We start from the raw sequence: 17,863 nt of genomic DNA, 5'->3' as shown, positions 1-17,863 counted from the left end.
AGGGGTGGTTCCAACTAAGTGGAAGCAGGCGGTGGTGTCTCCCATCCTCAAAAAGCCTTCCCTTGATCCTTCTAAGCCCGAGAACTATCGTCCCATCTCGCTGCTGCCTTGGCCGGCGAAAATAACAGAGGCCCATGTCAACTTGGCCCTGTCTGAGTACCTCACACGAACCAATGCCCTCGACCCCACACAAAACGGCTTCCGTGCTGGCCACAGCACGGAGACCGCCCTTCTTGTGATGGTGGAACGTCTCCGTGCGTTGTTGGATGCTGGACAGACGGCGGCGCTGATACTGTTAGACCTCAGCGCCGCCTTCGACACCGTCTCTCACAGCATCCTCCTGCATCGGCTCGAGGAGATAGGTGTCGGTGGACAGGCCCTGCAATGGTTCCGCTCCTACCTTGGCGATCGTTCCTTCTGTGTTTCCATCTCTCCCTTCAAGTCCAACTTCCAACCACTGGCCATGGGGGTCCCACAGGGATCCTCGCTGAGCCCCACGTTGTTTAATCTCTACGTGAGACCGCTAGCTGATGTCGCGAGGCAGTGGGGCCTAACTTTGGTCTCATATGCCGATGACACACAGCTGGCGGTTACTCTCAGCGGGGACGCAGAAGTGGATGCCCCCAGGTTTCAGGATGGATTGAAGGCGGTGGCTAGCTGGTTGACAGGGAACTGTCTCCAGCTGAATGCCACTAAAACAGAAGTTATGGTTGTCGGCAGGGGAGCGGAACTCTGGGGCGACCAATGGTGGCCACCTGAGCTGGGACCATCCCCGGCGCCGGTTCTGGAGCTGAAAAATCTGGGAGTGTGGATAGACTCGGGCCTGACTTTCGTAGGGCACACTAAAAGAACAGCGGCTTGTTGTTACGGTCTGTTGAGAGGCTTAAGACCTGTTCTTAAGTACTTTGATGCCCCAACCAGACAGCTTGTAATCCAGGCTACTGTCATCTCTCGCCTGGATTACGCGAGTTCCCTTCTCGCCGGGGCCAACCAGGCCGAACTTACTCGATTACAACGAATACAAAACGCCGCAGCCAGGGCAATCATCGGCCTCCCTAAATTCTGTTTGGTCGCGAATGTTCTTCGTTCCCTACACTGGCTCCCAATACGGAAGCGGATTCTTTTTAAGATACTCTGCCTCGCTTTTAAGATCTTGAGAGGCATGGGTCCTGAAATCTTGTCTGGCTCTCTTTCCCTTTATGTCCCTACGCGCGCTCTTCGCTCCCAGGGCCAGGCCCTGGCTGTAGTTCCCAGATACAGGCTCTGCCGCATGGGTGGCCGTTCCTTTGGTGTAAAGGCGGCATCAGCTTGGAATTCTCTCCCAGTGGAACTGCGCCTGTTAGAAGATCTTATGGCTTTTAGGAAAGCCTTGAAAACATTCCTGTTTTAGTTTTCTACCCTCAGTATGTGCTATGTATTTAGAGTGGTCCTTTTTTCTTTTAGCTGTGTTATGTTTCTCATGCTATCTCCTTGTCAATGCGCCAGGACGCTCCTTAGCTGGAGTATCTGTGCGCATAATAAAAACCTATAACATAACATAACATAACATAACACTGGGGGGCGCTCTAGGATAGGGAATAGTTTTCATTTACTATCCAACACCTTCCCTACTATCCACGGGGACTGGAGTTGGAATAGTAAATTAAACTATTCACTATCCAGCACCCCCCAAAGCAATGCGTTGTAAAGGCTTGCGTTGTAAAACTTGCATTGTTACAGCATGCGTGGTAAAAGCATGCGTTGTAACAACGTACATCCCAAGAAAACAGTAATGCACTTCCGTTAGACCTTCCCCCCAACTTTCACCCTACCTCCTCGCCTTTCCTGGCCTTGTTTTTGCTGGTATTTGGACTCTGTGTGATTTACCACTGCCAACCAGTGCTAAAGTGCTTGTGCTCTCTTCCATAAACATTGTAATATTGGTTCATCCCCAATCGGCATATTTAATTTACTTATAAGTCCCTAGAAAGGTGGTACTCCCTGTACTCAGGGCCTCTAAAATAAATATGACTAGTGGGCCTGTGGATCAGTGACAGAGTGTGGACAGAATATCGTGCCAAAAGTATCAAGGACAAGAATATCGAGTAGGTACGTGCAAATAGATAAGTATAAATGTACTATTCTTAACTCCAGATCTACATACCTTGAAGAAGTATATACCATCAATGTACATATATGTGGAGTTATATATAGTTAAACTTTACTTATCCATAGAAAAGGGCCTACACTATATTCTTGTCCTCGATTTTTTTTGACGCTGTATTCTATCCCACAATATTTGTGTTTCCGATATTTTGCCCAAATACCGGGCCTGCAGCACTGATTGTGACACCCACTTAAGTAGTCCTTTGCCATGTCTCAGGCCTGCCATTGCGGAGCCTATGTACAGTTTACCTTTTCAAGTCACCCCTAAGGTATGCCCTGGACACCCCGGAGTGCACAGTGCAATGTATTTAAAAGGCAGGACCTGTACTTTTAAGTTTTTTATGTCCTAGTAGTGAAAAACTCATAAAGTCGTTTTTCACTGTAGCAAGGCCTAGCTCTTCCATAGGATAACATTGAGATTAACAAATGGCATTTTATAAGTGTAATTTCCAATTGAGGAAAGATAAAACCCCCAAGTCTCGTGCCTCTGGAATCCTAATTTAAAATCCTAACTTATGGTGATGTCGTATTTTAAATTGCAACTCTGAAAATGCCACTTTTAGAAAGTTTTTTGAAACATATAATGCTGGCCCTACACTGAGTTTTTTGGCTCCTTTATTTGAGCAACAAATCAATATTGTTTCCAGATTTGTTCGGTATACTTTATTCATACCCTTTTACTTTTTCATTTATTGAATTTAAAATTCATATGAGTGAGAAAAACATTATAAGTAAACATTAAATACACTTATTCAAAGACATTATACATAGAAAACAAAGACATTAACCAGAGCACATCCTATATACATTGCACTGTTATTATGCAGTAAGATATACAATCCTTCTTTCAGCGAGGGATAAAGTCACATTCAAAAAGGAGAGAAAACAGATTTAATGAAAGCAAATAAATGACTAGATGGGTTTTGATCAATTTTCTAGTCAATCCGAGGAATAATTCACTCCTTGCTACTGTGAACTAGTTGAGTCTCCATTTTGCCGACGCGTTTCAAACTCGTTATCTTATTTTACGGGTTCTCATCAGGGCTTTATCACTTCTTATCTTCAAGTAATTTCTCGCAGTTTTCTTGGGTTCACCTTTTTCTTTTTGATCTTTATTACAGTATCTCTTGGGTGCAGCTGCTTCTATCTCGCGATCACTTCATTTTGTGGTGGGGAACCGCCACTGTTGCGGTATTATGCTTTAATATTCAGGGATGCCCGAAAGGGGTCCTGTTCGCCTGCCTTCGATTCTGGGCTCAGCGCGCTCGCTCCCGCTTGTCTTCGGTGCGGCGTTTCACTATCCCGTGTTCCCCGTAGTCAGGTTTGTGTCCTAATTCCTCGCGCTGAGCCCAGAATCGAAGGCAGGCGAACAGGACCCCTTCCGGGCATCCCTGAATATTTTTCTCACTCATATGAATTTCAAATTGAATAAATGAAAAAGTAAAAGGGTATGAATAAAGTATACCGAACAAATCTGGAAACAATATTGATTTGTTGCCCAAATAAAGGAGCCAAAAAACTCAGTGTAGTGCCAGCATTATATGTTTCAAAAAATTAGTATATGGTCCAGCTGCCCCTACGTCCCAGGACATACCTCCTTGTTGTTACAAAACTTTTAGAAAGTTGGCATTTTCTTACTTTAGCCGTTTGGTGCCTGCTGCCTGTCTCTGATCACATATATGGGTGGGTGACAACTGGGCTTTGTGTATCTTCCCTAGACAGTCACACCCAATGGGAGGTGAGATGTGAGTGGAGGAGCTGGGCCCAGCCTCACTTACACCTGAATAGGAGATGTCCTGTCCCCACACAAAGGGCAGCATGCCCCCCTGTAGTGAATCTGGAGCCAGGGCAGGAAGGGCAAGACCTCTCTGTACTTCAAAGGCCTGTCTTTCAAGTCTCTCCCACTTCGAAGGCACAACTGGGTATAAGTATTGGATCTCTGTCATCACCACTTCAGTACATTTATGGACCTGTGATCAATCTGCCAGTTAGAAGGACTGATGTGCTGTTGAAAGGACTACCCGACTACTGGACTGCTGCTTTGCTGGACTTCTGATTTGCTGTCCTGATTTGTTGCCTGCTGCCCACTTGCCTGGGTGAGAAGGACTGGAGCTGAATCACTTGAACCCAGAGTGACTCCCAAGGCCTAGTTGGCTAGCCTCCTGACCTGAAGTCCCAGGGACATAAAAGACATTCAATGAACCTGCTTCTGCACCTGGGCTCTGCCATCTGTGAGTCTGCCCTGCCAAGAGGTGCCACCCCAATCCTGGACTCTTGGAACTATGCATAAGATGATTTATCAGAAGAACTGATGCACCTTCTGCTGAGCAACGCATCCCCGAGCAGAATAGATGCATCTTTAAGCAGGTCTGATGCATCACTGCTGAAGCGAGGATTGGACCCGTCGCAAAAGACTTGCATCGCCGCTGCATCCCGTATCTTGGGACTGAAGTATCACCTCTTGAACCACCACTATGCAATGCTTTTTCCGGTGCAAACTCCTCTCAGTGACCATCAACAGCACCCTAAATGACGATGCCGAACCTCCACATCGCAGCTTTAATGCTCATCATAATTGACGCATCCCCTCAGCTGCGCCACACATCCTGGACACCAGCCTGCGCATCACAAGCCCCATTGACAGGATCCTCGACGTCGATGCATCAGGACCTAGCACCACAGCCTTGCTACATCTCTGAACCAACGCTTTGCCTCAGCTGCGCAACGCATCTTTGATGTGGATCCACCCTTCGCCCTGTAACCAGGATTTTAGGTTCTGTGGTTCAGCAGGCCTATCTGGGTCCCTGTAGCTAGCCAGCCATTGTGGTCAGCCTGAACTTTTGACTTTGTCCCAGTCCGGCACAAACAGATATTCACAAAGGAGCTTTGTGGTTTTTAGCACTATTTTTCACTTATAACTTTGAAATTCAATCTCTCAAGTTCTACTAATTCAATGTTTGTCATTTTGGTCTTGTTTTATTTATTAAATCAAAGTGTATTTTTCTAACCTGGTGTGGAATCTTTTTGTGAGGTCTTTACACTGTTTTTCTGTTTGAAGTGCTGCACAAATACTTTACATGTTGCCTCTAAAGTTAAACTTAACTGCTCTGTGCCAAGTTACTAGAGGGTGAGCACAATGTAGGCTTTGCTTGTTCCTTAGCCTGACTAGGACTGTGGTTACTGCTTAACCAGGGCGTATACCTCAGTCAACCAGGGACCCAATTTCTAACAACTTGGCCATCTTGATATCGTCTGCATTGTGCCATACATTATTAATATTATTATATTAGAATACTTTCTACTTTTATGTCTTAACTGGAAGGTAATAGTATTATCAATGTTATCAGTCTCTGAAGGATGGAAAACTGACTTGGGCCTGCCAGGTTTTAAAACGTTGACTTGCATATAATGCACAGCTTAGTAGAGTTGATGCTCTATTTATCATTTTAACTTTCTAATATTCTCTCTCTTCTTTCCTAGGAAAGAGCACGGTAATTAGTCACTCTTCCTCTCTCCACCTCCCTTCCTACAGGGCCTTCTATCTCCCTTGTCCACTTTTGACTCTTTCTCTCTATGCATGCTGCTGCAACTTTTCTCCACTCTGATATCCACAGTAAATAATAAGGAGTTCTTAATTCACCAGCAAGAAATTGATCTCTCCTTTTTTTCTTCCTTACTTTCTGGACTGACCCAGCCTTCGATGCCTCCTCCCTTCTACTCTAAGCAAATTCCAACCACGCGTGGCATTCCTCCGGCTTTGTTCTTGTTCCCCAATCTCTTTAATGCACACTTGAATCTGGTGGGCTGGAATCTATGATCTTTTGGAGTCGATGCAGTACCCTATGCTGATGACACCCAGGAGACCCTGTGCTTTGATCGAACTCCATCTGAGCTGTAGGGCACTCTCCAGGCCTGCTCTCTGCCAGCATGGATCAGCAGCACTGCCAACAAGAAAGAGGACCTGATTCTGGCCAGGACATTCTCTGGACTACAGCCCTTTGGCCCTTTTGGGATGGGGTATGTCCTTTATTCAGTGGGAGGGAGGAAAGGCTTTCTTTCAACTTTTATAAGGAATTACAGTTGGGGGAAACAAGTCGATTGTCTGGCATCTTCTTTTCTACAGATGAGGCTTTTCAGAAAGATAGCTCCATTGTGGCTTAACATCTGCAGGCTCAGGATTCTCTCAAAAATCAATTTTGACCACATCTGCAATTTGGTACTTCTCTTGGGCACGATTCGGAAGGCGCTCACTGTCTTAAAAGTGTGAGTTAGACAAGGCGCACAACTTGTGTAAATTCGAGTCATGTATCTGAACTCCACTGGGGGCTGCAATGTCTCCTTTTGGTACAGGGAGTTCAGTTTAAGGCACGCTGCTTTGCCCAAAAGCCTTTTTATGAGTTACAGGTTTGTCTAGTGGAAACTCAGTTTAAGACATACAATTCGAACTATGCTGTGGGGCAGATGTATCAAGTGTTTTGCATGTCGCAAATGCTGCGAATCGCAATTTCGCAGCGTTAGCGACAGCAAAAAGTGCAATTGGCATGTATCAAAGAAATCGCATCGCATGATAAGAATTCGCATTTTTTGCGAATTCTTAGTGTGCGAGAAGTGTTTATACGCAGAATAAATAGCGATTTCCAATTTTGCATGTCCCTAAGTTAGCGAAAATCGCAATTAACAAATCGCAAGCTAAGAAATCGCAGCAGTATGTAAGAAAATATCGCAAATAGCGATTTCTCAAAAATCGCAATTTTAGAAATCGCTATTAACACCAAGTAGAAGCAGGTGGTAAAAAAAATATATATAAAAAGGCTCCCAGAATGCATCCTCTTACTTTTCAAAATGGCGGGACTGTACCTGATTGCCAGGAGGCTGCGCATTCAAGCTCTTGCCCAGAGAAGACAAAGACAGGAGAAAATCTTCAGAATAGGCATTACGCTGTTCCAGCAGACTCAGGAGGAGATCTATGAAAAATACAGGCTACATCCTCACACCATTCTTGACCTGATAAATGAATTGGACCCTTTTTTGGCACATCCAACAGGCAGAACACAATCAATACCAACACATGTGCAGGTATTGTGCTCACTGCACCTTTTGGCTTCTGGCTCTTTTCAAACTGTAATTGCAGAGGTTGGTGAAGTGTCACAGAGTGCCCTATCACGTTTCTTTCATGTGTTCCTGGACGCAATGCTAAGGAGACTACAACATCATATATATTTCTCCAATACACAACAAGCCATACAGAAAAACAAAGTTGGATTTCTATCAAATTGCAAGATTTCCACATGTGATTGGATGCATTGATTGAACCCATATTGCCATCACTCCTCCTGCAGCCATTGAATATGTATTCCGGAATAGAAAAAGCTACCTCTCGCTAAACATCCAGATCATATGCAATGCCAAAAACATTATCAATGACATTGTAGCCAAGTTTCCAGGGAGTACACATGACTCTTTCATCTTCAGACATAGCGCAATTCATAGACGTCTTAGTGCTGGTCAGTTTGGAGATGGATACCTGCTAGGTGAGTAACACTCATACACACATCCATCCATCCATCAAAATGAAATGGAACATACAGTTACTTTTTTCTCTCTTACTAGCAGGTGATAGTGCCTACGCATTGCGTGATTTCATACTTACCCCATACTTGAATCTTGCAAATGCAAGTGAAAGACAGTACAACAGGGCACACCGGTCCACACGTGGGGTAATTGAACGTAAATTTGGAATACTGAAAAGCCATTTCAGATGCATACACAAATGTGGAGGTGCTTTGCAATACAATCCAGAGACATGTTGCAAAATTGTGACAGCATGTGCAATGCTGCACAACATGGCAATTCGCAAAGGCACAGAAATTGAATTGAGTTACTCTGAGTAGGAGCCATGGCTGGCCGTCAAAGAAGGACAGAGATTACACGAAATTATTTTTAGGTAAGAAAAAACTAAACACAAAATCAAGTTTGCAAATTGTTCTTTTAATTGACAACATGGAAACTGTAGTACTATCTGTTTGAAACATTTCTTAGAATTTTTGTTAAATGAAATATCCATACGTGGTAAAGAAAAGAAAACAGTTTCTCAATGCATTTCTGCTGCATGGGTCATTAATCATAGTCATTTTTTGCGCAGGCGGCTGGAAGCATGTTGCTCCTGTGAAGGCATGGCCTCTTGCTCAGGTCCGGTAGTGGAAAGCCTTCCACTTCTGCGTTAGACCATTATGTTAGTTGGGGTAGGGTTACTACTACTCCTACTGGAGTTGTCCTCACTTTCTCCAGAGCATAGGAGAGCGCTTGCACCTGAGTTGGTGGTTTGCATGCTTTCCAAGACCGATGTCCTTTTGGCCACACTCTTTGCCATTTCCCGTGTGCAGTCACTTAACTCTCGCTGCATGTTGATGCTGCGCCTTGTGAAATTGCTTGTGACTGCACAAAGCCTGTTGATGGCCTTGGTGTATGTATGCATTCTGTCTTGCGCAGCCTTTGCAGCCCTGTTATGTGCTTTTTCAGTTTTGACCAGTGTCAGGCAGAGTTTGTCAATTGAAGCAGCCATGCCTTCCTGATTTTGTTACATTTAAGAAGCTGCCTATTTATTGATCGCAGTGCCTTGTGTTGCAGGCGCTGCACCTGAAGCATGTCCTGCTCAAGGCCTGCGAACACTGTGCCTCCCTCACTTTGTCCTCTGTTGCTCCCACATGCCTCCAGACGGAATGAGCGTGCCCTCCTTGGACTTTGGGATTGCTGTTGTGAGTCCTGAGAGGACACTTTAACTGTCTCATGGGGGACTGATTCAACTTCAGAATTTTCTTCCACTCCCATTGGTTCCAGAGGGGCAACACGTCTGCGCTTCCTGTGTATGTTCAAATTGGGGACAGGGGCATCAGTGACTTCATCCTCATTTTCAGACGTCACATGAGGAGGTGAATTTTCAATAACATTTTCTGGCCCAGATTCTCTTGTCTGTTCTGTGGATGTAGAGTGTAAAATATGAATTTGTGTTTCTTTACAATTAAATGATTTCATTGCAGACTACAACTTGTACTACACTGCTTCAGCATGCCAAAGAACTACTTGGTAAAATGACATGTGTTACTATGATGATGAGTGTTACAATCTCAATAGGACTACAACTCCCATGATGCATTGCTCAATTCTGGTTTCACAGTGTAAGTGGACTACTATTTATCTGACTATGAGTTTCTGCACTGCACACACACACATTCTTTACACACATACATGGATGCAATTTGCATTCATCTTACCTTGTGTAGTTGCTGTGGGTTCAGAGCTGTCTATGGAAGCCACTCCACTCACACTCTCAGGTAACAGGGTGGATTCTATCAGTTCTTCATGGGGTGTGGTTGGTCCACAGCAGAAGTTCCACCACCTGTTTTGTTTGCCTCTTTAATTCTGTCAGCAAGTCTCTCCTTAGATCTGAGTATCATATCGTATCACCTTTTTTTGATTTCATCAATGGAGCGAGTGGTGACTCCAACAGAGTTAACTTTTTCCTGGATCTCCAGCCAGATTTTCCTTTTCCTGGAGTCAGGCACTTTCAGTGCTTTTTTGTCAAACAGGTCCTCATGGTTACACACCATTTCTTCAATGAGCACTTCTTGCTCCTTTTCTGAAAACTTCTGCTTTCTTTTCCTCTTCTCCAAAGCCATTTCCTCCTGTGCCTTCTGTGTCTCCATTGCTCTCCAAACAGGTCTGCTCTGCCTCAGCACACTCTTCCAACTGCCACTGGGTGTGGCTCTGTGTAGCAGGTGCAAGCAATCACTGGAACTTCCTGGTTGCGATGTCATCAGGCTGTTCCTGCATTGCATGTTTCCCGTTTTTGCGAATTCTTAAATTGCGAAATTCGCTAATTTAGAAATCGCAAGATTATCGCAAAAAAATCTGCGAATTTTATGGAATCGCACATTTCTCGCAGAATTCTTCTTGCATCCCATTTTGCGATTCCGAAATTGCGATTCGCTAAAAATCGCAATTTCGGACTCGCAAAATGGAATCTTGATACATCTGCCCTTGTGTCTTTTTTGTTGTTGCTCCTTTCAATACATGGCATGATACGATACTGCCTTTGATTTGAAGTAGTTTGACATAATTTAAATATCTCCTTGAAGAAACTTTGTTTAGGTTAAAACGCATATCGCTGTGTTCTTGTTTTTAATGAGGATGCACACAGATGCACGGATATGTGCAGTGAGTACAATTACTTACACATTTCGGAATTAGGAGTTTTGCGGTTTTTATTGCACCTGGTAAAATCTTGATGCAAAAATACCAGCATTCCCCAGGTCAAATCCGGAAAGATCCTCGGTAAATTCCAGAACATGTGGATTTTGTTGCAGTAAGAACCAGAATCCGCAATTATGCCTCTTTTAGGGGCAAACCTCTTCGTAGGTGATAATTGTCCATTGCTTCAAACAATGCCCAAGTGAAGTCCACCGCTGTCTGTAACCCACCCATGCAATATGAATAAAGCCAGCCACAGACAACGTATCCCCAGTCATCACCACTTTGTGCCCTGCCGTTTGTGTTATGTAAGTTATATAGACTCACATCACAAGCACATTTTTCCATATATCTTGCGGGCCTTCTCCACCTGTTAACGGGTCGGACTCAACGGCCAGTATGGATCTGCAACCCGAGATATCACCAAAATTTCAGTCTTGAGATATCACCAAACTGTCAGTCTTGTGTACAAAAGCAATGGAGATACAACATCACCCCCTGCATTACAACTCTTCCCATCCCATTGACAAAGGCCATTGGCATTCAAGTGCCCATGAGGTGGAAACCACAACACTCACCCGTGTTCCTGATCATGTCTTCTCTCTGCGCTCCCGCCATTAATGCAAAGCAAGAAAGACTCAAGGCAGACACTCCTGTGGTATCTTCGTCGGAGTCAACAACAATGCAGATCAGTTCTCTGGGAAGGTCCGTACTTCCAAGATGGCGGTTGATGATTGACGAATCTTCATCCGCCATCTTGGAAAAATGGCCCTTTGGGAGAACCGGCCTCCGTATAGAGGCACAAACCAAGGGGCCTCCTATTCCTCCTATTAGCATAGTCTATAATGTGGCATGTGCAAAAGAAGATCCCCTTTCCACATACATTAATCTTCACTAGCGAACTCCTCACCATTTTTAGATGATTTCATGACTGTAGGAGAGTAGGGTCTGCTTCCTATGGTCACCCCCACTTTTTGCTGTGATTTTCTGGTTTTTCGACTTTAGAATGGCTGTGGCCCTGCTAGTCAGGACCACAGACTAGCTGTTCTCCCTCTAAATTGATACTATGTACTTTAGGTACATACCAGATTGGGTATTGGGTCACCTCTGTGAGCCCCTGTAATGTGTACCATAGGTACCCAGGGCATAGGTGCATCCAAGGCCTACCAGAGGCTGCAGCATGTATTATGCCACCCCTGGCTGGCCCTCCAAACTGACACCACAGGTCTGTTCACATAGCCTGGGTAAGATGGTGTAATCACCCCGTACTTAGATATAGTGTACCTATATCTACCTTATATATAGACACATATACACCTATAAGTCACTCCTATGGTAGGCCTCGACAATCCTGGAGACAGAGTGCTTGGTTTTATGTGAGAGGGTGCCCTAGCATGAGCTGAGCCCCTCTGCAGCTTTCCGAACCATCTCCTTATAGCTGTTCTATGATATACCCATATCATATATTCTTAAGTGCATTATAATCCTCGCGGTTAATGCTAACTCTGGTTTGGCTTTATCAAAATGTCGTGCAAGGTGTCAAACACTTTGGAATACTACCCCCCCCTCCCGCCAGTCCTGGCGGCGGGGGTAGCATTCCACCCTTCTAGAGGGAGAAGACATGTAGTTACTGGTAAACCCGGTTAAAGTTAAACAGAGCATCAGCATCACAAAATGGATGCTGCTGCCACAGACACGAGTCTGACCTGCCGCTGCTGGACGAAACTCCTGCAGGGGAGGCCTGGACAATAGGTTTCCTGTCCAGGCAGGTGCCAGTACCTCCCCAGACAGGCTTTAGTGTATTGGGGCATGGAAGGCTGCATTCAGAAATGCTTTTCCAGATACTGCCTGGGGCACACAAGGTGCTCCATGCATAGCCCGGTTCAAACCAGTTGCTGGGGCACTCCAGCCCCGCTCTGGCGCGAAACTGGACAAAGGGAAAGAGGTGTAACCACCCCCTTCTCAGGCCCACCCATAGGAGGGACATAGCCAGGTAGTCCAGCCCCTAACCTTAGAATAAGTATAGGAGCTATGTCCCTAGGACTTTAGATCACCCTGGACGAATCTTCACAAGACATGTCCCGGACCTTTGAAATTCCATTTTGACTGGAAGACAGAAGATATCTCCCTTGTGGTCAAGGAGTGACCACCCTGTGTAAACAGGCACCATCAGCAACTTTACCGGCCTGCATTTTCAAGGCTCCCACCGGATCCCAAAGAATTCGCGACACAAGAACTAGACGTCCAGACTTCTATGACTCCGACCCACCTCCATAGCAAAGCTGAGACTCGTGGCGGACACTAGAGACGTGGGACCGGACACCCATGACATCCTAAATTTTGCTAACTGCTCAACTTCTGAGGTACCCTCATAGTTGTACATTGGGGTACAAGAAGCCCCAGCCCCGAGCACCCTTTGCACCAAAGCACTGGCCCCCACACTCCGCTAGTGGTCTGTGGGCCCCGCTCTTGCATTTGTGCTCGACGCATCTTCCCTGTTCCTTGCCCATTGGCTAGTGAGCCCCCTGAAGACTTTTCTTTAAAACAAACTTGCTTTTCCGGTTACTACAGATTAGCTCCAGCTTCCCTCCAGAGAAGAAGTGCCACAGACCTTGCTGGTCTGCAACAGAGCCAATCTTGATAGCCTGCATGGGTTGCGTTTGCCAAGGCTTGTTGGGTTCAATCCGGATACCGATACAGCAGTCAACTAGATCCTTTGAGGGACAGCTAGAATCCAGTGCCTGGTCATCGTCAATGCCTCCTGGACCTCGTGGCTGAAGAGACAAACTCACCTTCTTCACCTGAGATCATCGTGACATCGCCTGGTTCCTTCTTGGTACCTTCCTGGTCACTGGCTAGGGACCCAGACTCTGTCCCTTCTACTTTCAGGTTCTTCAAATCTTTGATCCACCCTTGGATCCACCCGGACACTTTTCCTCTGGTCGCCTGCAGCACTTCTTTGCAAATCTCCATAGAAAACATCGACGAAACCCGACACCAAAAGGCACCTATGCACCCGGCTTCCCTGGGAGAAGTAACACGAGTACTCCGGTGCTCCCGTGGGTCTTGACTCTCGAAGTGTCCTAGTCTATAGGGGTTTTGTCGTAGTCCATCCGGAAGTGCCCTTAAACAGTAACTTTGTAACTTCTTCGTTTCCCATAGAAAGTCAATGGTAACTCGCAACTGTGTTTAGACACTGCACGCGTCCCCTGTGGGCCTCCCACTTCCTAACCTTTGGTTGTTTAGTGTAGCCCCAGCGATTCCCTAGGCCTTAGACCTACTTTCTATCCCAGACGTGGTTCTTATACCACTATTGCAGTATATGGTTTGTGAGGCCCCTATGGCATTACTGTATATTGTGCAACTTATCGTATGCTAATTAAGTAACTTGTATTGTGCTTTTACCTCTGACCTTATAAAGAGTGCAGAGGGGTTGTGTTTAGAATAAATACATATATATTTGATATATACCTTGTGTGGCTTCCTTTCATTTGGTATTCAAGGGATTAAAATTGGTAAAACAGCTTGCTTCACACGCTCTCTGAAGTCTTAGCCTATTGACTTCTGGTCCATGCTACCACTAGGATAGCTTTCAATACGGTTGACTTTACAACCACCATCAATAAGGGTCGATTAGACTGGTGCAAGGTGCCCACTAGAACTAGTGGACATCATATGCCAGGCTAACTTCCCACATTGGTGTGCAGCGGATGGGATAAGAGCTTGCTGTTGTTTACCATATAATCTTGAGATATCATTTGAAAGATCACATTAAGGTACCTGTAGGCACATATAAATCAAGTTTCTTATAATACATACATTCTACTGAACTTAGCAGTTGTAGGTGGTAAGGGCCTAGCACACCCTGACTAAAACTCCTAGGGAGGTTCTAGTAGGAATCAAGTAGTGTAGGTAGGTGCACACACCACACCTCACTAAACATGTCCTTGGAAGCAGGGCCTAGTGGGCCTCTGCCAGAAGAACCCCAGAGGGTGCCTTCTAAATATGACACATTCACTTTTCAAGAACTGAGAAGTTTGTGTTCAGTCAGAAGACTGAGACAAGGACAGAAGCCAATCTTTAACCACCTGGTAGATATCTTAGTGGCTGATGATGTACAGAATGCATCAGACCCAGGTAACCAAGGTAGTAGAGAGGGGGGCCAACCTTCTACTGAAGAGGATAGCAATGGGCAAGACCCAGGGGACTCTGCAGAAGAAGAGTTGAACCAGGTAGAGGTACATGAACTGAACCAGGTTAACCATGGACTACATGGGACTGGACTTGGAAGGATCCAATCCAGACCCCCAAGTAGCCCTAATGGTGAGCACAGAAGACCCAGATCACTTTCCAGTGAATCTGAACATTCTGACTCATCAGTGGGGTCCAATGCCTCTGCTCTGAGGAGAATGTCTTCTCCTCAGAGACAGGAGCAGAAAGCTAGGATGAGAGAAGCTAAGCTTAGGATCAAGAGGCAAGAAGTTGACCTTGCAAAAGAGACCCGAGCTCTTGAGAGAAATAAGAAATTGTGTGGGCTAGAGCCCACTGGTGGCAGCAACAACCCTAGTTGTAGGGAAAGGTCTCATGACCATAAAAACCTGAATACAATTGTGCCCCCCTTTAAGGTAGGGGATTACATCCACAAGTGGATCACTGCTTTGGAAAGGGCCTGCAAAGTACAGCAGGTACCCCAGAGTCAGTGGGTAGCAATTTGATGGCTCTCCTTTGCAGACAAAGGCAGATATAAGCTCCTGACAGTTAGTGAACAGGATGCTGACAACTACACTGTCCTGAAGAGTGCTCTGATAGATGGGTTTGGCTTAACCACTGAGCAGTACAGGTTGCTGTTCAGAGATACCCAGAAGACACAGACTCAGGACTGGACTGACTTTGTAGATTGTGCTACTAAGGCTCTGGAAGGCTGGTTACTGAGCAGTAAAGTAAGTGACTATACAGGATTGTATAACCTTATAATGAGAGAACAGATTCTTAATAATTGTCAGAACCAGTTATTGCATCAGCACTTGGTTGACTCTAATCTGACCTCTCCCCAAGAATTGGGTAAGAAGGCAGACAAATGGGTCAGAACCAGGGTGAAGCAGAAGGTACAGAACCAAGGTGGTGATCAGAAGAAGCAAGACCAAAAGGGTGGGGAGAAAGCAAAAGACCAGAAGTCTTCTCAAGGTCCCCAACAAGTTTCTAATGGTGGGGGTTTCCAACAATCCAAAAAGAAAGAAGGTCCTAAGAAACCATGGTGCAAAGTATGTAAGGTAAATACTCACTGGACCAGTGATTGCACCAAGAAGGAGGCAGCTCCAGCCACCATTGCTCCTAGTACAGCTAATAGTGGTGGTTCTCAAGAGAAGGGTGTAGTAGGGCTAACCCTGGGAACTGAGATGGATTCTGGCCTAGTCAGAATACCAACTCAAGCTGTTATTGTCTGTGATGTAGACATGGCTATGTCCTCTACTGTGAGTCCCAGTAACTTGGGCAAGTACAGACAGACGCCTTTAATTAATGATAACGTAGCTCAGGCCTACAGGGACACATGTGCTCGTGTCACAATGGTGACACCCAGCTTTGTGGACCCTGGACAGATCATACTAGGTGACAATTAACTAGTGACCAATACAAGCAATGTCACTACCACCCATAGTATGGCAGTTGTTAATTTCTCCTGGGAGGGGTAACTGTCCTAAAGAAGGTTGTTGTTAGCTCAGACCTCCCTGTAGAATGTTTGCTTGGCAATGACCTAGAGACTTCAGCCTGGGCTGAAGTGGAGTATAGGACCCATGCAGAAATGTTAGGAATCTCAGCACATGTCCTTGCTGTGACCAGGTCACAAGTTAAAAATTGCAACACTGAACAGGCACTGGATTCTGGAACAATGGACCAGTTGCCTACCAGGAGGAGAAGCAGTAGGGTTAAGGAAGTGCCTTCCCTCTTGCCTCAGAATGAGGATCAGCCTTCTGAGGAAGCTGATTGTGAGACCCAAGTAGGAACTGTCCTAAAAGAGCTTGAACCTGATCAGGTTGAGTTTCTTGGGACAGGGGGACCTTCAAGGGCAGATCTGAGGCAGGCGCAGTTGGACTGCCCTTCTCTTGAACCCCTCAGACAGCAAGCTGCTGCTGAGGCTGCAGGGAATGCTAATGGAACCCATAGAGTGTATTGGGATGAAGGGCTCCTGTATTCAGAGGCTAGAGACCCCAAGCCTGGTGCTTCCAGGAGGTTGGTCATACCCTTGGCATTCAGGGGCTTCCTTCTTACATTAGCCCATGATATTCCCCTTGCAGGACATCTTGGCCAGAACAAGACTTGGGGCAGGTTTGTCCCACTCTTTCACTGGCCTCACATGTCAGAAGACACAAATGAGTTTTTGTCGCTCCTGTGTCACCTGCCAAGCCAGTGGCAAATCAGGTAGCACTACAAGCCCCCCACTAATACCACTACCTGTGGTGGGGGTTCCCTTTGAACATGTAGGGATTGACATTGATGGACCAATGGATACCCAACAGCATCTGTGCACAGGTTTATTCTGGTGGTAGTGGATCATGCCACCAGATACCCAGAGGCTATCCCACTTAGGACCACAACAGCACCTGTTGTGGCAAGGGCCCTGTTGGGAGTTTTCTCAAGAGTGGGCTTCCCTATGGAGGTTGCATCAGACAGGGGTGCAAACTTCATGTCTGGATACCTGACTGTAATGTGGAAGGAGTGTCGAGTGAACTACAGGTTCACCACACCCTATCATCCACAATGCAATGGTCTAGTTGAGAGATTCAACAAGACCTTAAAGGCCATGATTAAGGGTCTCCCTGAAAAGCTCAGGCAGAGATGGGATATCCTACTGCCCTGCCTTTTGTTTGCTTACAGAGAGGTCCCACAAAAGGGGGTTGGCTACAGCCCTTTTGAACTTTTGCTTGGGCATCCTGTAAGAGGACCCCTTTGTCTGGTGAAGGAAGGATGGGAGTTACCTCTCAAAGTTCCCAAACAAGACATAGTGGACTATGTACTTGGTCTCCGCTCCAGGATAGCCGAGTGCATGAAAAAGGCATCCAAAAACCTTGAGGCCAGTCAGGAATTACAAAAAGCCTGGCATGACCAAAAGGTTGTGCTGACTGTTTACCAGCCAGGGCAGAAAGTGTGGGTGTTGGAGCCAGTGGCCCCAGCAGCTCTCCAAGACAAGTGGAGTGGGCCCCACACTATTGTTGAACAGAAGGGAGAGGTAACCTATTTGGTTGATCTTAGAACTCCCAAGATCCCCACAGGGTGCTTCATGTCAACAGACTGAAACCATATGTTGACAGGGCTGACATGGGCTTGCTCATGGCTACTGATGAAGGACAGGAGGAAGAGATCGACCCTCTCCCAGACCTGCTCTCAGAACCCTGATGATGGGTCAGTTGATGGTGTAGGCTTGGCAGGCAGCCTCACTGATCAGCAGCAGAGGGACTGCAGACAAGTTCTGCAG

Source organism: Lissotriton helveticus, chromosome 10, assembly GCF_964261635.1.
Source record: "Lissotriton helveticus chromosome 10, aLisHel1.1, whole genome shotgun sequence".
Lineage (NCBI taxonomy): Eukaryota > Metazoa > Chordata > Amphibia > Caudata > Salamandridae > Lissotriton > Lissotriton helveticus.
Note: the sequence above shows the minus strand (reverse complement) of the source record.